At 35.8% G+C, this 25009-nt stretch overlaps 1 protein-coding gene across 5 annotated transcripts in view; it reads left to right on the forward strand.

Annotated features, from left to right (window-relative positions):
- Positions 1-25009, forward strand: part of CADM2 (cell adhesion molecule 2) — a 669070-nt gene that overhangs the window by 117346 nt on the left and 526715 nt on the right. Inside the window, exon 1 of one of the 5 annotated variants that reach the window (XM_054204898.1) lies at positions 4552-4879. The exons of 3 other annotated variants lie outside the window; for them this stretch is intronic. The gene's annotated coding sequence lies outside the window, so the exon portion shown is untranslated. Of the gene's footprint in view, positions 1-4551; positions 4880-25009 lie in introns of those variants that run through there. One more of the 5 variants, XM_054204877.1, reaches the window with a different exon arrangement.

A 25009-nucleotide genomic window follows, 5' to 3' on the forward strand; every position in this document is an offset into this window, starting at 1 on the left:
CTTGAACTTTCATGTAGATTGCCTCATCTGTTGAGTACTTTTATGTCTTTTGCACTGAACGATGTTTGCAAAAAGTACCCCAGTGCTTTCATGACTACTTTAACCGACACCTTGCTTTATGCAAAGTTTAGGTTTACAGGTTGATACCTGTGGAAAAAACTGTCTACTTTTGACCTAAGTTACAGCAGAGAGGGAGAGGTATGTGCCTTGCTGTGACATGTTTATGTATTGGTTTTTCTCCATAGCTTATACCTTTCTTCTATAGTTTTACTAATGGTAGGACTCCTTGTCTTATCCAGCCTGGATATTGACCATTATTGAAAGACAGTGTAGCTAGAAGCAACAAAATCTGAAAATCCTAACCTTTAAGATGATGGCATTTTTTATTTTTGCTATTAAAACCTGAAATGGTAGTCTTCAACGCTGTGCATATATTTACTTTTAGATAAAAGTAGTCGTGTAAAACTCAAAGGAACTATCTGTGCCCTTAGAATTAAATACACACATCTTCACTGTTCCTTTGAAATGCTCAATAATTGCTAATACTGACCTTTGTAAAATGATTTTCATTTTCTTTTAAGAAAATAGATATATTTAGCTTAAGCTACTTCATGTGTCCTTTCATTTGAAAGCTAATTGCATATCTTTGGAAGTGCGATTTATCATGATGGCAATAATAAGATTAACTGTTCAAGTCCAACTGAATGCCACTATAATTGGGAATGAAGCTATTTACTTCCTAGGCATGTATTCCCAAGCAGAGCATGTTATTTAGTGTGCATGTATCTTCCTTCAGTGAAATTAGACAAGCTAATTGTAGTATTTACTTAATAATTTACATGTAGCACACACAGAGAAGTACTAGATAGCCAAAAATACAAAGCAATTAAAAATTCATTGTCATCAAGAGGAAAAAGTGTGGAAGAATGTGAAATGTCTGACGATAACTCAGAGAGTAAAGTGGTGAGTATCTGAAAGAAAGAGGACTGAGGGGCTGCGTACAGTGAGGTGAGTGTACGAGGGGGAGTGGGAAAGTTGGAAACTGGAATAAGGGAAAAAGAACAGGGGCAGGAAAAAAGAAAATATTAGAAGAAAAAGAGTCCATTTTCAGCACTCTTTGCCTTGCCTGTATGTTAGTAGTACTGCATTACTACAGAGCAGTATGTTTGCTACTTTTAAATGGAACAACTCTATGCATGATAATAATCATCTTTGAGTTAGCAGTATCCATTGCTGCTTAAGTCACTTGTGTGTAGTTTTCAGAGAAGTCATGAAATACACCTCTACATTTCCAAAAGTAAAACTGACATGTTTTTGTATTGTCAAAAACTAATTTTACTGTTGCCAAATTTGCCTATTTTTCATTTCACTGAAACAGTAAAAAAGTAAAATCGGTGATTTACGCCCTCGGGGGCCCCCCCCAAAATCACGTTAAGGCACACAACCAACATAAAAACTTAGGTTAAGAAGAATGAAGTTTACCCAGCACTGTGGGACTTCCATTTCTGATTGGGGCCTTAGGAATTGCAGGGCTTTTATCCAGTACTCAAGTTAATGATTCTATGGACAAATCTTTATTGCTCAGGAATTTTAGTGAATAGTTATCCTATACTATGCCAGTGCAGTTACTGTGCCAGTATGCCAGTAGCATAGTAAATTTGACTGATGATCGTTAAATTTGAGATATATTTCTAACTGGTTACACTTATGTTCAGATTTCCTATATAGTCCCATATAAATTTGGAAGTAACAAACAGGTGTAGAATTAAACATTTTTTAATGAGATTTAGCTCAGTTTTTCAATTGAAATATGATTTCACTTAGTCAGGAGCAATCATGAAACAGCAATTGTTTTGGCTATCAGTATTTTACAAGGCAGTCTTAAGGTCACCTTAAGCATGTAAACCATTTTACTCACTATTTTTGACTAATGACTACAATTTGCTGTCATGTTAATAGTCTGACACTGGAAAATCAGAGAAGCATAACGTTGGAAAATGCAGTTGCTTAGAAGGTTTTTCACATGCTGATATAACAATATAAAATATAATAACTATTTAATATAATTATATATTGTGTAATAATATAATTAATTATATATAATAATATAATTTGAAGCACTTGCTGAAAGAACTTTTGTGGGTCTCTAAATTACGCTTCTGTATAGTAGCTGATTTTAAGAGTGATTCTTACTTAAAACAATTTTAAAAAGCAGGTCCTGTTAATAATATTGCAGCAACAGACCCAATATAGCATATATTAGAACCTCACAAACCTTTTCCTTGGTGTATGTTTTTGTTGCTTGCTCTCATGGAAACTGGATGTAGAGAGATACATGTCATGGTTTCGTTTCGTAGTAGAAATTTGATGTATTTCATTAAACTACTTGGTAATGGTAAATTAATATTTTAAATGCTGTTGGTCTGATTTTCAATTGCTTGGTTAGGAAAGAGTTTTGTCCCACTAGGGAGTGTTTTATAGTACTGCCATGAGTTTTACATTTTCTAAAGTTATGTAAGCCTTACCCTTGCTAGCTGAGTTTCAAAATATTCCTACTTTGAAATATAAACTGGGGGAGATCACTATTGTACTGGGACTGACCGCATTTGAAGGACTTCTTACATATAGTATTAAACAAGTTATAAAAATTAAATAGATAGTTTACGGGTGCAGGATTGGTCACTTGATACATGGGGAAAGTTCCACAGCCAGCAGCTACTGGCAGAAATTATTCCTCTCTCAGTATGAATAGGGCAAAGTTTTGTGCTCAAATGGATTTCCCATTAAAGTGAAGTGTTCGTGTCTGTCTTCCTACAAGTATTTTGTTTGCTTGATGACTCTCTCTTTGACCTTCAGCCATACATTTCTTCTGCGGTCTTTTCTTAAACGGTGAGACAGGGAGGACCTGATTTCAGTCTAGAGTTGCAATCACGTACATAGGTCCTAGAACATTAGATGTATCAGATCGAACCTCATTAGTGTAAATATTGGCTATTATCCTGCAGGAATTCTGTTATGAAAAGTGTTATGTACTCTTTAGATTCTTACAACACTGTCAGGTACTCTTTTAGAAAAGTGTAAAGCCTGTTCAAATAAGCAGTTGCACTGTAGAGAAACACAAAATAAAAAGAAAACTGCTTCATCTAAACCTTGGGTGCATACAAGAGCCTACGATGACATCTAAGGGATGCTGTGATACAAAATTTTATTAGATTATCCACAATAAGCCTGGCTAACCTTCTAGGCATTATAATATTTTAAAGTTTTTGCTGAAGGAGCTCTGTAAGAGAACTGTGTTCTTATATTTATACAATGACGAATGGCAGGGGTGTAACAGAAACAGTTTTAATAGTCCTCTGCACACCACTAGAAATGACCATGGTTCTCGCGGATTATGCAAAGCACCTAGGTATCCTGCTTAGTCAGTCTGGATGGCTTTGCATCTCAGTGTCACTTAAGCAGTCTGGATCTAATCCTCAGAGTACTAAAGTGAGATTTGCGAGATGCATCAGTGGCTGTCCATGCGCTGAAACATACCAGTGTGTCAGTAGTAACACCCTTGAGACAATAGCTGGCATGCTTTGGGGTTTTGTGAGTTATATTTCTGAAGAACTGTATTTTACATTGCTTATGGTTATGACTGTACACGTTGGCTGGGTAATGAAAGACACACAAAAATCTTAACAGCAGATGATGACCATTAGCATCATTCAAGAGCCTGAGTAATTCAAAGTGCTTTCTATAAAAACATTAAAAAACGAAGTAAATTGTGTGTCAAAACCATTATTTATATGGGCATTTTTACCATTGTAAAGCTACTATGGAAAAATCATGTTGCTTGTAAATTTTCTTCATTCATGTAGAGGACTAGCAAGTAGTTAGGTTTTTTCATTTGTGCTCTGTTTCTAGTAACTTCCATTTTATTACATCCTTTGTAGTTTAACTCATTGGCAAAATCTCACAAATTTGGAAAGGCATAACTTTTCCTACAGATAATGCAATTTCTGTTTAATATATTACAAAAAAATACCATCTTCCCTTGTAAAGGTGACCTTTCATTTGCTTTTATTGGTTTTTTTTCCTATTTATTTTAAAAATTTGAGATCTGAGCCCCCCCCCTTTTTTTAACAAATGTGGCTTATGCATATACATTGATGACAAAAACTTTTATTGTCATCTTCATCATTGTTTTCCATTCACACTACTCAATAAATGCTGAATTCATTAAATGTCTAGAAGAACATACCATTGTTGATACTTACTAGGCATTAGCTAAAGCATGGTATGTTCACTATTCTGTTACAGAGAGAATAAGATAAAAATATATAAATATGCCAGTTGAGAGAAGTTGTCTAATTTTATCAGGCAAAACTTTGGATCTCCCACCAGGCTTCATGGGAAACCTTGAAAACGATTATGGTAGTCACAAAAGTTAATTAGTTTTGTAACTGTGTTCTGTTAAAATGTTGCTTTAGGCAGTTTATTCTGAACATAGAATCTGTATCCAATTTGGTTTTAGAAGATTTTGAGACTCCTCTTGTGATAGCAGAACGGTATTGTATCGGTGCTACAGAAGGACAAATTGGTTGGATTTTACACAAATGCAACTTCTACCTAACTGTTGTTTTGTGATACACCTCACTATGTGAAATATTTCCAGCTCCTTCCTTCTAACTTGGAATTGAAGATAAAATATTTTATTTCACAAATTTCATAAACATAGAAGCTTATCACATACATTACAAATCAATACTGTCTTCTTCCTCCCCATACAAAGAGTGCTTATGCATTTTCTTCTTTTTCCTAGGTGAGTAACCGAAGGTTAACAGAATTTCCTGGTTGTCGCATATGCTTAATGCTTTTCTATAGTATGCTGTGGGTAAGTAAGAAAAACATTACATGTTATTTTGTTTGTTTTTTTTTTAAATGAGCACTTAAGCGAAAATGAGTAATTGGTATAACTTCTGCAGTGGTGTTTTAATCACTGTTATAATTGGCCACTATATTAACACTATGAAAAACCTGCAACAGTTTTGGAAAGAGATTTTATATGGAGAAGCTTGGATAGTAGGCATTCATAGAATTTTCTGACTGTTCTGTCTTTTTGTTACTTAAATTATATATTTAGGGTAGAGTTGCAAACTTTGAGAAGTTCGTAGATGTGAAAATGTTTTGCTTTCTAAAGAAACAAGTATACATGAAAGTAGACTAAAATTCACAGTCATACATTTGTACATTGTACACAGATGTAATTTAGGAAAATTATTTCACAGGTGCTAAAAAAACCCCAACTGTTTTGTGCTTGTGACTACTACATTTATGAATAAACGTGTTGTATTTTGAATTTTGTTAATGGTCAACATTATGCTTTGGGCTTATGTTGGTTCTGCAGAAGTTATTAGGAAAACTTTTGTTTGTGGAATAATATTCATGAGTTGTTATTTACTCCTGTGTTGTCATTTCCAGCTTTCATATGTTTGTTATAACTGGGTAAAAGAAAATCCGAAAGACTTTTAAACAGAGTGGTTTATCAGCCACTGGGTGTATGATCAGAAAAACTAGAAGTAAAGCCTTTTGTTGTAATCCTGGCCCTACCGGAATGCATCGAACAATATTACCAGCAACTCCAGTGGCCCAAAGGCGAATACATGAGTACAGAAACACTTAATGATCATGCATTTGAAGCCTCAAGGCAGAAAACTTATAGTAAAAATGTAGCGAATGAGGCTGATTCAGAATGCCTGGCAGTCATTTTGTTATGGTCTCCTTAATTTCGCTATACCATTGTTTGTCAAAACCCTGACTGTTGCTCTCCAGTTATATCTGTTATACTTCTCTTTAAATGTTAAAAAAAAAAAGCCTATACAAAAGATGGAGGGAAGATTAGATAGATATTTTATGTATTCAGGTATGTCTGGTTTTATATTCTTAGGTAGCAAGTTAGCTTTTCAAGAATTAATAAAATACACTTGAGGTTCAGATGTCTTTTGAAAACAATAAGCAGTGTTTTTCTCTCATTTCAAAACATTGTTTTTACAAAACTTGTCCTGTCAAATCTCAGACTATTTCGTTCAATTGAAATACAAAGAATAAAGTGATAAGCCTCGTGAAAAGTGAGTGGAAATCTTACTTTTGAGGGTCAGTAATTCACCGTGAATGAACTTGATTCAAACGTGAACGTAGTTTGCAGACCTCGGAGGTATTTCATATTCGGTTCCAACTACCTCGATATGTAAATCTACCAAATGAAGTTACCTGAACTTTAGCTTATTGTCTTTTCTCTGTATCAGTTCTGTTGTTGGGAGCTATTCACAGTTGCAAGTATCTTTATATATGAATAAGCTTAAAGCAGACTTGCAAGAGGAAATATTGAGGTCATACATTTAAATACTAGGTTGGATTCTATCTAGAAGCTTAGATTTGGAAAATGTAGTCCAGAAAAAAGAAAACTAATGTGGAATGCAAAACCAGTTCCTTCCACTATCAGTAATTTCTGACATAAAACCAGTATTTCCAAAAATCTGGGACTTTTATGGCAGCATTAATTAGCTATTGGAAAAGCCTCTAACAGTATAAGAATAGTCCCAAAATATTGGCGACTTACATCTCTTGAATGCAGAATAGATTGTATTCTTCTTATATGTTCTATATAAAGAATCTGAATTGCATTTAATGAAGCTCAAAAGCAAAGCAAAAGTGAAATTTTAACTTTGATATATTAATAAACAGTATTAAGAACAAATCAGTTTGAAAATACCAGTACTATTTTCATTGCTACCCAATAAAGTAACTCTGCTAAATATGTAGAGGGATACAGTGTGTTTCCTAAATATAGAAGTCTGTACATAAGAGGAGCTATATTGTAAAATTATAGCTGCCTTTAAAAGTTTCTACAGGAATGACATCTTCTGACATCTTGATTAATTACATCAGCTTTGTTTATCTGCTAAAATTATTCTTCATATCTTTCTTTGAGTAGGCTTGAGTTACTAACTACAGCACTAATGGAAGACACTTGTTTTTGTAAATATTGGAGACATTTTATTACACTGTTTAAAAAAAAAAAAAGAGAAAAAGAAAGTTGTAACTTCCGGTTTTGTAGCCAGGTTGGTATTTCTTTTTAGTTCACATAAAACTTGATATGAACTCTTCATTAATTTATAGTTAAAACTGATTAGATCTTCAGTTCTGTAAGAACAAATCAAAGCATATCAGTGTTTCCATCCTCCTCTTCCTCCACCCCTAGCCTTTGAGATTGTCTTCTGATGTTAATTGAACCATAAACTGCCTGAATCTAAAAGTAACTGCTGAAAACAGGAGCATCTTCTGAAATCTTTTCATGAACAGGTTTAAAATTGAGCTGACATAAAAGCAGGCACTGCATTTTCCTATGCAGTGCCCAGAGGCATTGCATTCATGTTCTCTCCTGCAACTACAAAATCAAGGTACAAACTACACAATTTCTGGAATTTGAGCAGTCAGGACTATCTCTAATGAAAAGGTGTGTTCAAAATATAGCTTGATAAAGGATTTTCCCTCATCTGCAGGTAACTTCAATACTTCATTATTTGCCTCAGTTTGAGATGAAATTTCAATTTAGTAGGCTTTTGAACACTATGACTGTGCCTTGGTTTATTCTAGTTCAAGATAGAATAAACTAAAGAAATAAATAATTTAGTGTTTTGATAACCTGTTACTTATTATTTTCCTCTTGGACCTGCGCTTGCTATGAAGTGGATGACTTGAGGGCAGCCCGGGGAGGAATGGAAAACATTGAGTAGGACAGCGAAGTACAGCAGTTCGCTGTGAACAGAAAATTAGGAAGAATCATTCAGTCAAGCTGAACATCTGAAGTGGAGGCAATAGCAACTGAAAATACATATACATCAGCTGCCGGACGACGCTCAAGCCTGTGAAGTTGGGAGGTCCATAATGGCAGCATTAGGAATGGGAGCAAGCGAAGCTGGAAGAGCATCAGCAGCCGGGTTAGGAACAGGAATGGGCACTGGGGCTGGATGGGACAGGGCTGAGGGTACGTGTGCAGAGGAGGGGGCAAAGGGAGAAGCTTAAGCCAAGTGGTGAGCTGGCCTGTGTAAAACAGGGAGTGAGGCAGCTTTGCTTACCTTTTGGGCTGGGAATGCAAGCCGGCATGCTCCGGAGTGTTTTTTGCCCTCCACTACCCTGCAAAGTTGATTCTGGCCAGTGGGATGGGATGAGCTGCAGTTTGTTGGCCAAGTGGGACAGGCAGGGGCAAAAAGCAAGTTTGAAGTTTCAAGAGGAAAACATGCAGTGTGGAGTTTCTGATAGCTCTGCTGAAAGAGTTCATGTTTATTGCTAGCAGCTTTGCACTAGGTATATGGCACTAAATATTTTTCCATATCAAAGCCACCATGTAATGACAGTCTGCATTAAGCAGAGTAATTACTAAGAGAAACTTCACAAAGATTTGTCACGTCTACAGCATATTTCTCTGCAGTGAATGGAAGCTGTTGCTAGGGGCACGATGTACTTTGTCTATGATCCGCGATTTAATTGAACATCTTGTTGTGTTTTTGTTTTATTACTTATAGTGCAGAAAATATGCTATGTGACTTCCGATATAAATAAAATATATTATCCTTCATTTGTCTTGCAAGATACAGTGCTGTGCAGGAGTAAGATGATAATAAGGAGAAGGCAGGGAGGGAACATGAGCTCACTGAGATGGTATTTACTGTGAGGTAAAACAGTGCATTGATATATATAAAGACTCTTGATTTGAACTTAAAGGAATTAAATAAGCAAAAATATGTGTTTTTTTTTTATTTGACTTCAAAAGATACGCATTTTCCAGAAGACAGAAGGTAACCTTTTACCAGGGTTAGCTCAGGAAAGGTGGCTGAGCAATTGAGCTGCTATGGAATATCATGAATTGAAGTTGCTTGTCATTCTTGCAGATAGGCTCTAGTCCAATTTGTACTATGCAGGAATTGGGTTAGAATGAAAACTACTAATTTATGAAGTTGCCAGTTTGGACAGCCTCTCTGGCTACCTGGATGCTCCTCTCCATGATGCTTATACATTTTTTCAGTGGAGACAAGCACAAAGCAAAATTGGCTGATTTACAGAACTGTGCTAGTTAGGTGCCCATTTCAGTGATGGTGACTTTTGTCAGTGAGCTATTGTTTCTCCCCACATTCCTCATTCCAGGCTCTTTCTGTTCTGTTACGTTATAGTTTTCATCTAGGGAAGCCCATTTTCTTCCTTCTCAGCTCTGCCTCACATGCCTTACTTTATATGTATTATTTGGTTCTTTGTTTTTGAAAAGGAAGGAAGCACAAATTAATCTCTTCTGCAAGGAATGAGAGAAGACTTATCTTGGTTACTTCTGTCCAGGAATTTCTGTGTCAGTCTCCTCTTTTTTTGTATAAATAGATAAAAATGTGTGAGGCCACACAGAAAGATGGATCAGGTAAATAATTCAGTAGTTACCTTATTTGCACCATGTGTGGAAAATTTGAGGCAAATGTTGTTTTAGGAAGGGAAGTGCCAAGTTCTTCAACAGGAAACAAAGAGGTTTTCTGGAGAATAGTCAGCAGTAGCAGGCAATTTGTGCGTATATGGAGACCTGAGATTCAAGTGCTGCTGTCTGTGTTAAACAGAAGATGACCCAAAACATGGTGGTTCTAAATACAAGATGAGCATCGTAAGTGACCTGCCATTAATGTCGGTGTGGTGTAGTGTTCACAGTGGTTTTGGCCAGAGATTGGCCAAATCTAGTTTTGATTAGAGACATATTTTCTGAACTGTTAAATTTTCCAAAATTATATTAACAGCAGTAAAAATTACTAGACTTTGATAAATGGTACTTTTTGTTCTCAGAGTTGTTTTTTTTTTTCCTGGAAAATTAATGATTGATTCCACTCTCACATTTCAATAGCTCTAGTAAAATTCTACATGAAGCTTTATCTTCCTGTCCTACTATACTGTAGATACAGTATGTCCGGTATTGTATATCTCTTAGCCTATTAGCACTTGAACAGTTCTTAAATATTTCAAAATATTTTTGACTTTTCCATAACACTTGCAATTACCTACATTGGATTTATTTTTTGCATGCTTGCAACCATGAGCTAAAAGTAGAAAACTAAAGCAACTTAATTTTGTTGGGTCAGTGTCATCCAGATCCCTGATTTCTTATTCATAATCTCTTCTAACAGGCAGTTAGATAGTGTCTTATCCTAAGTACCTAGTTAAGGTCTGTCTAGTAAGTATGCCTGTAAAACCGTAGTCAATGAGATGAGCTTTAATTTATCGTCAAATCAATGACATATTTGTGTTGTTATGTAAGTTACTGTTTAGGTCTATATAGCTTCCAGGAAAGGAGAAAAGCGAAAATTGCTTTCCAATATTAAGAAAATTAAGAGGCCTGCACTTTTTATGTATGTGTAACAAACCTGGTTCAGGTTCAGCGTTTTATTCTGATATAGGTTGGCTTGGGTTTTGTTTGTTTTTTTCTTTTATTGTGCCAGGTGGTTTTACTGACTTTTCTTTTTCCTACTAAACAAGCTGGATGAATGGGATCGTTTAACTTACTGCTATTTTAGGGAAGTAATAACAGGTTTCAGACACGAATGCGGTCTCTGTAATATAGTCCATTAAACAGGATGAAAACCAATGCCCTTTTTGATGATATTGTAGATGGTTTATTAATAAAATGTTACCCTCTGATTGTGAATGTATTCAGGCAAATTGTTTTGAACTCAGTCTGGTTGAATAAAAGCACTGACACACAGTCAGATGCATTTACTGAACTGAATTCAGCATAAGGAACTTCTGAGGTTTTTGTGGGAGATACATGCAAAAAGCTCAGTAAATGACCCCATGTAGATCTAGTTTATTATTATTTTGTATGATTGTACTTTGTATACTTATAACTCTTACTGGTTGGAGGGGGTACTTTTCTAAGTGAATTAGTATTAGCCCTCCTTGTAAGGTAAATTATGCTAGTTACAGACTATTTCATTGCTCTTCGTTAGACATTTACTATCTCTTTTTGGTCCTTAAAATAAAATGACTGCGCTTGATGCAGTATTATATATTTATGTAATGCAATTATACTTTCTTGTCACATGCTGTAGCTTCTTACAGGAACCATTAATGGGAAAACTATATTTGACTGAACATATTTTCTGCTTTTGCTGTCTTTTCTCTCTAGAAATTCTGACGTGTGCTTCTCTAGCTTTCTGGTTTGTTCCTTTCCAACTTCTTCCTCTCTTAGGCTTTGTAACAATTCTCTTTACACTGTTTATTCCTCATTGTTCTCACTGCAAATTTGAGTTTTCCTTTCTCCTTTTCTATATCTGTTAGCTTTATTTTCTTGACTGCTTTGTAGCTTCACTTGACATAGGAAAAAGGAATTGAGACTTTGATCCTATGGTAAGCAATTCTCTCATTTGAGGGCAGAAGTGACTCACAGTACAGAATAAAGCTGTATAATGTTACACATATTTCATGGATTACGTAGTGCTAAAGTGTTAACCATGTTAACGCTAAATAATTAAGTTAAAAGTGATCTTAATTTGCTTGGTCCAATGGAACAGCCATTGTAATTTTTTTGGCTTTAATTTTTAAAAAAATTATTTAAGCTGCAACAAAAATATTAGGACAAGTCAAATCTAATTTGAAAAGTTCCTCCTATTACTTTTGGATGTAGAGGTGATAATTTTATGTTTTTTAATGTTCTTTTATATAAGAAAAGTCCTGCTTGAAGGTCTTTCAGATGGAAAAAGCTAGTCAAAATGAGCTAAAAACTCTTACTACTACTGCTTCTGATGAATAATTTTGTTTCCTTGAAGGAAATACAAGACAAATTAATAAAAACTAGAAAAGTAAACCTGGAAAATGTAACGTTTATTTATACACTGACCTATTTGCAGATGTTGCGCTAGAGTAGCAAAAACTTAGCACATGGATTTTACTACCCACTAAAAGCCAAGGCACACACTTGCCAACATCAAGCCATGTTAAGGTACAGACTAATTATTTCTCTAGCAGTAAATGTAGTTGTTTAAAATAGTTGCCACTTTACTAGTGATTACCACCCTTTTAGCTGAATTAATGGGTTGTCTGAATGCTGTTCTTCAAATCACAGTATGGCTCCTAGCAAATCCAAATAACTTTGTGCTGAAATGACCAAACAGAGGCATGCGACTCTTCCAGCAGATTATTCTTTTATGCTGCAGTAGTCTGTTTTGGATTAGACAGTGGTAACAATTCCCTAAAGCAACATTCAGTAGTTGTTAATGTCAAGAGATTTTTACATCTGTTGGGGGTTTTTTTGTGCTTTTTTTTTATTTATATTGGGACGTTTTTATAATAAAAATGGACTAGTTTTAAAAATTGAATTATTCTTTTTATAAACAAGACATGATTCATTCTTAAATTTTGTCTGAATTTTTCCTATGCATTTGCATGCTCCTATATTCTGTTTTGAATGTATAACTACCAGGTGTCACTGGAAGATCTCAAAGAACTTTCTGATACCTTTTTACTTAGCAACTCCCTAGGTTTGGAAATGGGAGGGGAAAATGATATTAACTCAAGTTATTGTCAAATTTAGTTTGTCCATCCCTGATAGAAAGACCTTGAGGTGTGTTTTTTTGTCTTTGTTTTACTTTTGAACACATGTACATGGTATGTACGTACACATAATGAGTTATATGAAGCATATTTTTTGAAGGACACTTCTTTAGTCTCTTTTTTTTTTCGCTCCTAATTTGGTGTTCTAAATTTACACTGGCAGCTACCAGAACAGCTTTGCTATTGTTTGTTGTTTTGTTTGGCGTTTCTTTTTTTTTTCTTTCTTTTTTTTAATAAAGGAGAAAGAGAGGGAAATTGAATGGTTTTGCAAATACTGTATTGAAAAGAACGAAGAAAAAAATTTATAACTTTCTTTTGTAACTTAAACATTAAAAAATTCAGCAGTTGTACTTTCACTCCATCGCATTAAAGAATTGCTGTCTACTGCGTGAATGGAATTCTCAGTTCCTTAAAAAGCTGGGAATACAATTACCATCTGGCTTTCTTCTGTAAATGACTTCCACACACTACACCCAGGGAGGTTGCTTAGCAAACAATGACTGCTGCAGTTGCTTGCAGACCTCTTGCAGGTACAAACAAACATGCAGTTTGACACATCCATCTGTAATTAAATTTTAATATACGAATATATGGCAGAGACCTCTTAGTGACTTCAGAATACGTTTTGTTTTGAATGAATCCGTGCTACTTTATTCTAAAAGATGTTGCATTAGTTGCAGTGCTCATGAAAGGACTTGCATGCTGATGGCTGAAAATATACTTCACCACTTTTTCCCTAATCATCTGAAAGAAACTTACTTCAAAGACAGGAGATGCCTCTGACTTATTGATTCTAGATGCCCAGGGAGTCCTTTAGTATCAAGTTCATTATGCTTCAGTGGCCTATGGCTCAGCTTATCAAAAGAAAGAGGATATTAGGACAGCCTGAGGTCTGCTGACTCGGTTTCCTGAATAGGCTTTGTTACAGTAATGGGGAGATAAAATAATCTGGAAAAATGCCTTATAAAATGTCAGAGACGCAACAAAAGGATTCATCTGAAAACTGATGGTCTGGCCACGAGACTGATGCTTGCCCTCCCAACATGGGAAAACAAACCAAATTAATATTATTCTTCTGGAGCAATTTATAAAAGAGTAGGAAAACTTGGGTATGTAGGGAAATTAATTTTCAAGTCAGAAACTTCTCAAAAAATATTTACCTTCAGTGGCTACTTGTGGTAGTTTTAAGCTCCTAAGATGTACTATATTGTAAATAATCGTGCATAAAGAAGAGATTGTAAGAGTTATAAGTAAGAATTTCCAGTAAAACTTAATAAAGTGAATAATTAATGTTTTTATTGAATAATGAAAATGATTTCTCTACACAGATAGTATGCAGGACTATCTGCTCTTTCACTGTTTACCCATGTGTTGGTGGTCTTTTTTAGCCGTCCACATTTTTATCAATAGGAAAGACAAAGGAAAACTTGGAGTCATCATGTGTCCATAGCAGATTTCCGCTTTGAGACATACGAAGCTTTTATGAGCAATGGAAAGTTTGGCTGAGGGGGTAGTGCCTGCAGGAAATAAGGGCTCCTCCAGAACGGGTTCACAGCTTGCAATGCAAAGAGCAGAAGTGTGAGTTGTAGGGGAAAGTAACTTGGAGACGAGCACGACTCACTGACTCGCTTGCCTGCCTAATGCATTTCTGCACCTGGAGCAGGTGAAGAAGTTTTATTCAGAAAAGTCCCCAGAATACTTACAATTCCTGAATCATCTGACATTGGCTTCACTGTGGTAGCCCCTTGGGAAATCTAATTGCTAGCAGCTTCTTAGAGGTCAATATTATAGATTGCTTTTTACAGAAAGATCAAGGAAAAGATCAAGCTGTACTTCTTATTTGAAGATGGGAGGGAGGAAGGACAGGTAGGAAAGGGCAGGGAGCTCAATAAGAGAATGTGATCTGCACACTGGGGCACTGAAACAACTTTTCATCGTAACCTGGTATTTGATTATGGTGTTCCAGAAATAAAGCCCAAGGATGAAAACAAAATGGAGTAATTAAACCAACACTAGCCACCTCTAGGAGCACCAGCCATGTTGAACAGATAATTTCCCATGGAGAAAAAAAAGTTTTATTGTAAAACTTTGTCATGTTTTGTTATACAAGAAAAAAAAAATGTTTATGTCCTGATTCCAGCCTGTATTTTGAAGCTCAGTTTATATATATATTTAAATTAAAATCAATTCAAATCCTGATAGTTTTTGAGGAAGTAACTCTACAAATAAGTCCTGTGTTTGATATAACAAATATAAGACATACAAAGATGTACTGAACACTTTTACTGAAAACAATGATGATGACAAAAATGAACTTAAACTTCAACTATTTTTTTATAAGATTATGAGAAAGATCTTCTTCCATAAATCAGACGTTGAGTATGTGTCTTATTTTCTTGTATATCTTCTTTCATCTCTTCTGAGTTTTTCAGTCCAATTATTATGTGAATGTGTGAGTGCTTTAAGTAACCAATCTGAGTTGAATACTTAGGGTATTAGTAATGGTAAGTAGACAAAGTGAGTATGCAACATAGACGAACTCAGGCCACAGAATAGTGGGTTTTGGAGATACTTTGTTCATGAGTACCTTCGCTTCCCATTATCTGCGGCTGTATTAAAGGTAAACAAAGTAGCCAACTGAAGCTACGAGAGAAAGCAGTTGCTTTGCAGAATCTGTTGGCTGATTAGTAGATAAGTATTTCAATTTATATAATCAAAGTTCCAAAATAATTTCCTCATTAAAAAAACATTTATGATACGTTAAGTCTAAGTTCTTGAAGCTCTTCAACGTGACCAGGCAAGCTTTCAGTTGTATTTCTGTAGAAAATGTCTGCAGAATACTTGAAAAATTGAGTTTCTAAACTCTTATTTTCTGTCTGAAAACTAGTGCTTGTAGAATGGCTTGATAAAACGTAGAGCAAGAGGAAGAGGCTTGTCCATTTTTTTAGCTTTTATAATGAGATAACAGAAGTTGATATAAATTTAGTTCACATTTAGGGGGATAATTTAATATAAAGAGTTCTGTTTTATTGACCATTTAAGAAAGCACTGGGCCACATAGCAATAACACTGTAGTATCATAATTCTAAAAGTATGTTTTATTATCACCTAATAATTTTCATTGTCACTGCAGTTTTGAGATAACTGCAGTGCTAATCCGGGACCTAAATTGCCACTGTCTGGCAGCATCTAGTGTTTTACACCTTGTTCTTTTTTTCCACGGTCCAACCTGGAGTAATTACTACAACAGCTTTTCATTTGCATAAATGAAGGGGGCAGCGAGAGGCTGGAGATGGATACCGTGCTCTCACATCATTGCCTGCCTGTGGCTGTTGTTGCAGTGTCTTTTCTACAGTGCCATGTCACACTAAAGCTGTCATGTGTTACAAGGACTGGCGACTCCCAGGGTGGGAGGGGGGAAAGGAGAGGATGTGAGTTGGAATAGGGGATGTGGTGGTGGGGAGAGGTGAGTGGTAGGAAAGATTCACAGCTTTACTTTTCCATACAGTGTTTGGTGAAGCCCTCACCTTCATTTTGTATCAGGAATAGCGTGGCCAGCAGGAGTAGGGAAGTGATGGTGCCTCTGTACTCGGCACTGGTGAGGCCTCACCTCGAGTGCTGTGTTCAGTTCTGGGCCTCCCTGTACAAGAGGGACACTGAAGTGCTGGAGCACATCCAGAGGAGAGCTACCAGGCTGGTGAGGGGTCTGGAGACCAGGTCATATGAGGAGAGGCTGAGGGAGCTGGGCATGTTTAGCTTGGAGAAGAGGAGGCTGTGGGGAGACCTCATTCATTGCCCTCTACAACTACCTGAAAGGAGGTTGGAGAGAGGTGGGTGTTGGCCTCTTCTCCCAGGTGAATAATGACAGCACCAGAGGAAATGGTCTGAAGTTGCGGCAGGGGGGGTTTAGGTTAGATATCAGGAAGAATTACTTTACTGAAAGAGTGGTCAGGCACTGGAACAGCCTGCCCAGGGAGGTGGTTGAGTCACCATCCCTAGAGATGTTTAAGAAACGTCTAGATGTGGCACTTCAGGGCATGCTCTGAAGGGCAGAGATTGTAGGTTGGTTGTTTGTTGGTTTTGTTTTGTTTTCTTGTGTGTGTGTATGGTTGGACTCGATGATCTCAAAGGTCCTTTCCAACCATGAAGATTCTATGATTATTCCTTTTCTGCTGCCCAGTGAGACTTGAAGGGGGGTTAGAGCCACATCCCATTCTCCTGAGAACTTCTCCAGAAGACTTCTTAATATTAAGATGTACAATTCAATTTTGTGAGCTATTATGAATAATAATAAAAAAAGTATAATTTTTCAGTTTGTACAAACTTTGAGATGGGAAAGTTAAGTCCTCAAGGGACTCATAATGATTAAAAAGTGACAGGTTTACAAGGACTGATAGAACATGTAACTAGACAGTACCACAGCTCATCAGCACCTACAATGAACTTAATGTCTCCGTTAAAACCTGAAAGCCAGAAATGTAATGGGACAGTAAGGAGAAAACAAGAGTGAAAAAGATCATCATTGGTGCCTTGGGTGCCTGCAGAAACAGGATCCTGGTTAGGTAAATTGGGGATCATCTTAGGAAGGACCAAACATCGCACGGCAGGGGAGGATCAGTTCTGCCAGAACCCACCTGGGTGAAGGCAGGGCACTCCCTTTTTTGTACTGTTGTCAGTTTGAGTGCTTTCCTGGATGTTTGGTATACTTTGCTTTTACAGTAGCAGTGTGTTGTCTTACTGTCTGAGGCTTCATAAAATCCTGTGTAGTTGAATGAACAGTTTTCTATTTGTCATTTTGTTCCAATTATATTTGAGCAATGCATCTTAAATAATGCTTCTCTGTGAGACAAATATTTTTCAGGTACAACGATCAGTCAAAAAACACTAGGATGTTATACTGTAAATTTTATCACGGGTACCTTACATACTGCCTTAAATGGATTAGTATTTATTGTGCTGTAATGATTTGTTTTTCTGCTTGTCCAAATAAGCTTTTGTGTTTTACACATATATGTTTTGACTGACACTGGATATTTACTCTCATGTGCATTTTAACAAAGTGTAGAACAATTAAAAGGGAGCTGACACTTATGAGGGAAGACAAGAAGTTTTCACTAGACTTTATCATTTATCATTTTTCTTTTATATTAGAAAAAGATAGAAAAACTCTATACAGTTCTGGAGTGAAGGCAGTGGAGTGTAGAACCGCATGCCCCTGTCAAATTGATAGAGTGAAGATGTTGAGGGAGATAATGGAAACTTTCTATTCAGTGAGGAGTGGAATAAAGAAACCATTTCTAGTCATTCATCAGCATTGATTGCCTTTATGCTTTAGGCTCAGATCAGAACTTGCACATAATAAAGAGAAAGTTGAACAAATGTGGAGATCCACTTTGGAAAATGTAGTTTGATGAAGCTTATCGTTTGGTGCAGAGAAATCATGAAAATATTTAACATGGAAATTAACTGTAGGTGATAACTATCCTGGTGATATACAAAGGTATAGATTGCAGGCAGTAGCCCTGATGAAAAGTAAAACATTTTGTGTGTAGTGGAATAAATGGCCCCGCATAAAACATGCGGTTCCACATTTCTCATTTGACCTTATTGCAAGGAAACAAAGGCAATAAAATAAACCTACATTTCAGTTGTAGTAATTCATACTGGTCTTTCTTTGGGACGCATCAGGATTCACTTAAATTTTCTTTACACTTGGCTGTATCAGTCAGAAGACACTTAGGTATTCTACACCTGTTAGCACCTTGCCTCCGCTATCATCATTGTGACGATTAGTATATTAAATTAATCATTTAGGAATTTTATTGTGCAACCTTCTGAAGTTTTAACATATTGTAATTTTAAAGCAGTGTCATTATGGTTGCCTGATAGGAATTTTATGTTCAGTTTTCGTGATGCCTTGGTATTCATTATCTTTAGTTTAGAATTGTCCAGAAGACTGGATTTTGCAAGACTTTGTACAAGAATGTAGGAACACAGAGACTTAAAGTCGCAACAGCTGAACGCAAATGACGTACAAGAAAGCAATTAGAACAACTGCTGTTGTAACCTATACAAGAATTTGCTGTTCCTGCATCAAAAACTGCAATAAAAATAATATAAATGTTGAGCATTTTTCCATCTGCTTCCATTATTTCCAAAATATTCAGTTACTATTAATTGACAGTGTATTTATTAGCCTGGGGTCAGGAACGTTCATTGTAATAAAAGCAGTGGTGACTGCTGTAGCTGAGAATAAATTAGAACTTCTGTGAGTCACAGGTTTCAAATGTTCATCAGTTTCAGAAATTTCTGCTGTAAAAGAATGAACGGAAGGGTTCAGCTGAACACTTGCTGAGGAAGCGTGACTTGGTGTATAAATAGAACAGAAAGCCACCTCAGTATTATGACAAACAAACAAACAAAAAAGTAAACCCAACAACAAAAAACCCAAACTCCTCTTCGTTTATCTTTTTTTACTAAGGGGGAGAGGGCAGAAGCAAGATTAGAAGACAAGATTATAAGTAGTGGGAAGAAGCAGACATTTTTACACCAAAAACTGGACTTAAACTGAGGAGGTTGTAAACCATAAAAGAAGAAATCCAAACATGGGAAATTTTCATCAGTGATATTAATCTGAAGGTGAAATATACATTGAACTTTGTAGAGTGGAGATGATGGTTGGACTTGATGATCCCAAGGGTCTTTTCCAACCTAAATGATTCTATGATTGAAGTAATTCAGATTTCCTAATTTATTCTGGACTATTTATTTTAGTGGAAATAGTTCAGCTGGTATTTTTATGGTCCTTCTTTTCTTTTTCTCTCATTGTTCTCCTCTTATGGGTGAAAAGACTTTAAAAAAAATTGTAGAAGATACCAAATTTTCTGAAATGCGGTTTGTTAGTATGTTCAGTAGTAGATCTATTTGTATGTCGTTTGTTTTACTCTGACATTGGAAGAAGTAAGGTAGAGAAGTGGGTGGTCAGAGAAGTTTCATTGCTGTCTTCTCTGCTTTAGCCAATAATTTAATGGGAAAACAAGTCATTTGGGTCAATCTGATTTTGATAGCATGCTTCGAACTATTGTTGCCCATCTAAAGATGAAATTGCGAGTATCCATTTGCCTAATTTTAGCTACAGTTGTTTTTGATCCTGGCTTTAAGTGAGAAAGATTTGGGCTCTGTCTCATTATGTACGCTGGTATTTTCCATATAACTGTCAATATTTGTTCTTCAGCTTTGCAACATTTGTTTTCATGTTTTCATGTTTTGACTTGTAGGGTTTCTTCTCTTAATTTTAATTGAAAATTATAATGTTTCTGATACGATTCAGGCTAAAGCAAACAAGTAGTATTTACAATATAGCCTGTAAATACAGATGTCAGAAGGAAGGAACTTTCTATTAAAATCTCTCACTTTTACGGAAGTAGTTTTATTGTAGTAAAAACTGTTTCCCAACATTCTTTTTGTTTTCTCAGAACTGAAGACAATATTTAAGAGTTGTTCTCTACACCTAAGTGGAGCCAGAATTAAAAAAAAAAAAAAAAAACAACAAAACGCAGTTGTTTCTTTCTATATCTTTAGGGGCTCAAAGAAAATAGAATTATTACAGTGATAGTTAAGATGATACTGGATGCAGAGATGGTATGTTCTCAGGAGCTACACTGGAATTTAGTGCAAGGTAATACATGCGTTGTGTTGCAGTGACTAACTTGGCTGGTTGTAATTCACACTGATAAGTATAAACAGCTTACTATTACATTTCCTTCTGTGTGAATAGAATTTGTGTATGTCCTTACACATTTGTTTAAATTTTTCAGATCTCTTAAATCATTGCATAGATACAACCATTGTGTATAAAAAACTTTATTCACTATGTAGTTCCATTAATTAGTATTTTGTTGTATGCTAGTGTATTTGTGTATATGTTTGTAGATGTGTGTGGAATTAAAGAAATTAGTAGCATAAATCTAATTACTTACTGTATCTAACATCTACTTGAGAAGAAATTATTGAAAGTGTAAAACAAGTGCTGAGAAGCAGAAACCTTTCTAGCATTGTAATGAATTGTGGCTATGAGACAAAATATTTGTTGACAATGTGATATGAATGCTAAACAAGTTGCAGTATAGTAATGGTAACTAGCATATTAGCTAGGAGTATCCACTATCTTTGATTATTTTTTCTTAAAATACTTTATTACATTTCTTGTTTTATTTTTCTGCTCTTTTTAGTAAGGTGTCCTTTCTACAGTAAAAGCTACTCCGCAGGAGATTCCTAAGGCTCATCTTTATATAAGTCTAATTTGTGGAAGAGGTATTTGTTGCTCATTAAATACAGTAAGGAATACTAGATAGTTCATATTTCAGGTGTTTTTATTGAATAGCTTCTCTGAAATGTTTCATAAAGTTTCCATCATTTTTGTCAGTTAGTATTGTTGAAGTACTGAGATATACTGAAGGGTAAAGCATAATAGAAAAGTAATGTTGGATGAGATACTTCACCTCATGTTGATCAACTTGAAATACAAATAATCAACTGACTGGAATTTTTCAGTGTGCAAGCAACAACTGGGGTGACTTGCCATTTTTAATAGCCATTCAAGAATTACTTTAGTTGCTAACAGTAAAAAAGAAACACTATTTACTTCTCTGTTCTTACTCCATATTTTCTTTTGCTAATTATAAACACTAGATAAATCTGGAGAATATTAGTATTTAAAGCTCTTATTAAATAACTGAACACAAGTGAAATGAAAACAGTACATTAATACATTTTGTGATATTGTGCTACTAGATTTGTTAAATAACAAGTTCGTCTTATTTTCAAGGGCAATCATAAAATTGCAACCCTGTAGCATTGTTCAGATAAGGCATCCACGTAATGAAATGAGTTTCATATTGTGAAGAAGTAAAATGACGAGGGTTATGCAAAATCATAAAAATTCATGACTTCCAAACATTTAAATGTGAACAGCTATTCATAACAAATACTGAACCGACTTTCCAAAAGGTTTCTACTTCTTGATTTCTTGTAAAGTACTTAATTACCTGATGGGTGGGGGGGTAGGGGAAAGAACTAGGACTTTGTTCTTGTAGCCATATTAGCTGTTTCATCATTTTAATGACTTTCATTGGCAGACATAATGTGTTCTGATAGAGTCTGAATACAACGTGTCTATTATTTGTAATGACCAGAAAAAGTATCACAGTCTTAAAGTAAACCCGAACTGGGAAACAAAATCAAATGCTTTGCATCGGTAAAAAGGAAAAAAAAAAACCCAAACCAAAAAAATGTTTTGAAATACATAAAAAGGAAGACTTATCGGATTCTCCATTTTGCCTGGTTTTGCCCAGAGTAGGGGAGTACTGAGTTCATTTTTGATTGAGGTGGCCTTTTTTTTTTCCCAGAGGTTAGCAAAGGACTATTAGCAGTTACAGAATCTATTGTTCAAATCCATTATTAAAAGGGTTAACAACTCGATGCCAATAGTGTTTCTCACTGCTAAAACATCGCCTCTTCCTTGGTTACAGGGAAGGTCCCTCTGACAATCACTTCATTCTTTGAGATTTGTGAACTTTATCTGTTTCTAAGGCAGGAATTGGGTGAAAAATACCTTTGTTGCCTTAGCACGTGATCTCCACAACATCATCTCAAGAGATTTGTGATCTCTTGGCTTGTTTTGATGTTTTTTAACTATGAGGTATTTTTTTTTTATTAGACTGTCGTCTTCCATCTTCTTTTATTAGACTTTTATTGGATGACTATTATCTTTATCAGACTATCTAATCCTTAGCCTGAATGTATCACCCTTGCAAAGGAAGCTAGGGAGATGGCATGGGAAACATTTTCAACAGGCTGAAGAGCTTTGTCTCTGTCCTTATCTGTCAGACTCTCCTGGGGCAGTAGATCAAAAGAAAGCTGTTTATGTGAGCTTAGGGTCTGGAGAGAGCTATCTGCCTGTTAGCTAGTAATAAGCAGCGGGTATAATAATTTCCTGACAAAAGATGAGAAGATGGTAAGAGGAAATTACTGAAGTTCAACACTGTGATGTTCAGTGAAATACGTCGTCAGGTCTTGTGCTGCTCGTCACCATGTCTTGGCGGGCGTTGAACTTTGCATTCTGGGGGAACATCTTGTCGGCATGGTCCACATACTTGTTATTTGGACATTACACAGCACAATGCTCTCTTCATATGACTTTAGCTGTTCTTTTTTTTATCAGTTTACATAAAGACTGATTGCCTAAAAACTTGCTGCTCTACTTACCATGTATTTCTGGATCTCATACCAGCAGAGATGGCTGAGATACAGCCCTCTTAAAATAACTAGAAAGATGCTGATGGTAGGATGCAATTGTGAGGGACATCTGACTTAGAGCTTTTTCCTGTCATTACTCCGCCAGCATCCAAATAGATCAGGCTGCCAGAACAGTGCAAAAATCACTCTCTCCCTTCTCTTCCCCTCCATTTTCTCCTGCCTGGCACATGTATATACTTTTTTCATCTGCTATTGGGGAACAAGTGGGTTGAGAACATTAATTGTCGTAGACAAATTACTTTGTGTTTCTACTTGCTTAATATAGTATAGACATGTATTTTATGGCCTTTTAAAATGGATTTGGCTAGCAGTATAAACTTCTGAAGAAGGAAAGGACAGACTCAATGGAAGGGATGGATACTTCAGATTCATGAGGAGGGAAAACAGCGACTTTCATCTCTGTGCTGTCAATCTGATTACATTTTCAGCAGATAATGAGTGACAGTTGTAACCAGCTGATGGCTGCACGGTGACCCGTGTGAAAGCAATTGCAATCTTGTTCCATTTCATGGTCTACAGGTGTCTACACCGCAGAAAAAACCAACAAAACTGACAGTAATTGGCACTGGTTTCAGCATAATGCTGAGGCATTATGGAGTCATCGTCTGAGGAAACTTCTGTGGTTTCCCAAGCTCTAGCTGCCCTGAGGATCAAGAGAGGGTTTTGGTTTCCAGGAATGTCAGTTTCATACTCTTCAGCAGGACTGTCTTTCCTTTTCAAAAAATAAATAGTGAAAGGGGGAGCAAGATAACCATGTAGTTATGAAAATATTAATTCCTTCATCAAAATACCCAATTGGAAGAATATTGACCACATTTCTTTAAATAAAATTGGAAATTAATTTTAATAGGGGTTTGATTTCAGTTTTAATTAAGAATTATAAGGGGAAAAAGTGGTCATTTTTGTGAATGTGTGTATATATACACGCATATATACGCAAACACACATGGGTTTTATGTAAACCTATTAACCACAGCATATTGTGTGTGGTTGGTAATTTATGAGAGAAAGTGGCATGATTAATAACAATTAAATGCCAATAAATCCTTAATTGCACCTTATGCTCTATATAGTTGTGTAATCATTTTCTTTTGTATTTACCTAAGAGTCAACTATCAAAGAACTTCTAGGATCCACCATGAACCTGTGTATTTAATGGGTATAAAGTGTTTTGGGGGATTTTGGGGATTTTTTTGAGTCGAGGGCCTCTTGTGTTGAGTTTTCATTCTGAAAGAAAATTTATTGGTTCTGTTTTCATTAGAAAATAGTTTATTGTTTTTCCCTTACCCCCATTATCTTGCTCAGTAATTGTTAAAGAAGTAGTAGCAGAAATTTACCAGCTTTAAATTGATATTTAAATATAGCTACCTTGGAGATCTGACAAGGACAGCTGGAAGAAACTCATCAGGTGTCTAATGTATCATTCTGCTATCAAATCCTTTTCTTCTTTGGAGAGAAAGACAGTGAAAAGAGGAGTAAGGGATTTCTTCCCTTCCAGTATAAACCAAAGAGTACGAGTGAATGTTTGTATTGGGGTATACACTGGATGGTAACTACTGGTTAGTCTCGTGGAAGATAAAGGCTGGGATCATTTCAGCTCCTCTTTTACAGTTTGATCCTAACGGTGACATCCCTCCCTGTTCATACAAGATGGTTAAGTTCTAACCGTGCAATTGTGTGCCCATTCCTTGCTCCCAGGATTTTACCTAACAAAATTCATATAAACAGTCTAATAGCATCAACAAGATAGATATATTAATTCATTATTCGCTTGTGTTTTCCTTTTTAGTACTCTGAGTACCACAAATATTTAATTAGATAGCTGTAAGTACCCTTTAAATCACAACTTGTGCCAGCTCTTAGAAATCAGAGCATACTTCTAGAAAAGAAAAAAACAACCCACCATTGTAAATATAAGTTGTATCTATCATAATGATTAGCTTTTATGGTTTATCTTTTCTCCACAGTTCTGGATCTCACAGGTTACTGCTAACTCAGCACATGTTTTTAATCCTTCTCTGTCTAAGAAATGGGTTCGTGTCTGTCTGTCTGCCCTCACTAGATATACTTG

Source organism: Rissa tridactyla, chromosome 1 (genome assembly GCF_028500815.1).
Source record: "Rissa tridactyla isolate bRisTri1 chromosome 1, bRisTri1.patW.cur.20221130, whole genome shotgun sequence".
Classification (NCBI taxonomy): domain Eukaryota; kingdom Metazoa; phylum Chordata; class Aves; order Charadriiformes; family Laridae; genus Rissa; species Rissa tridactyla.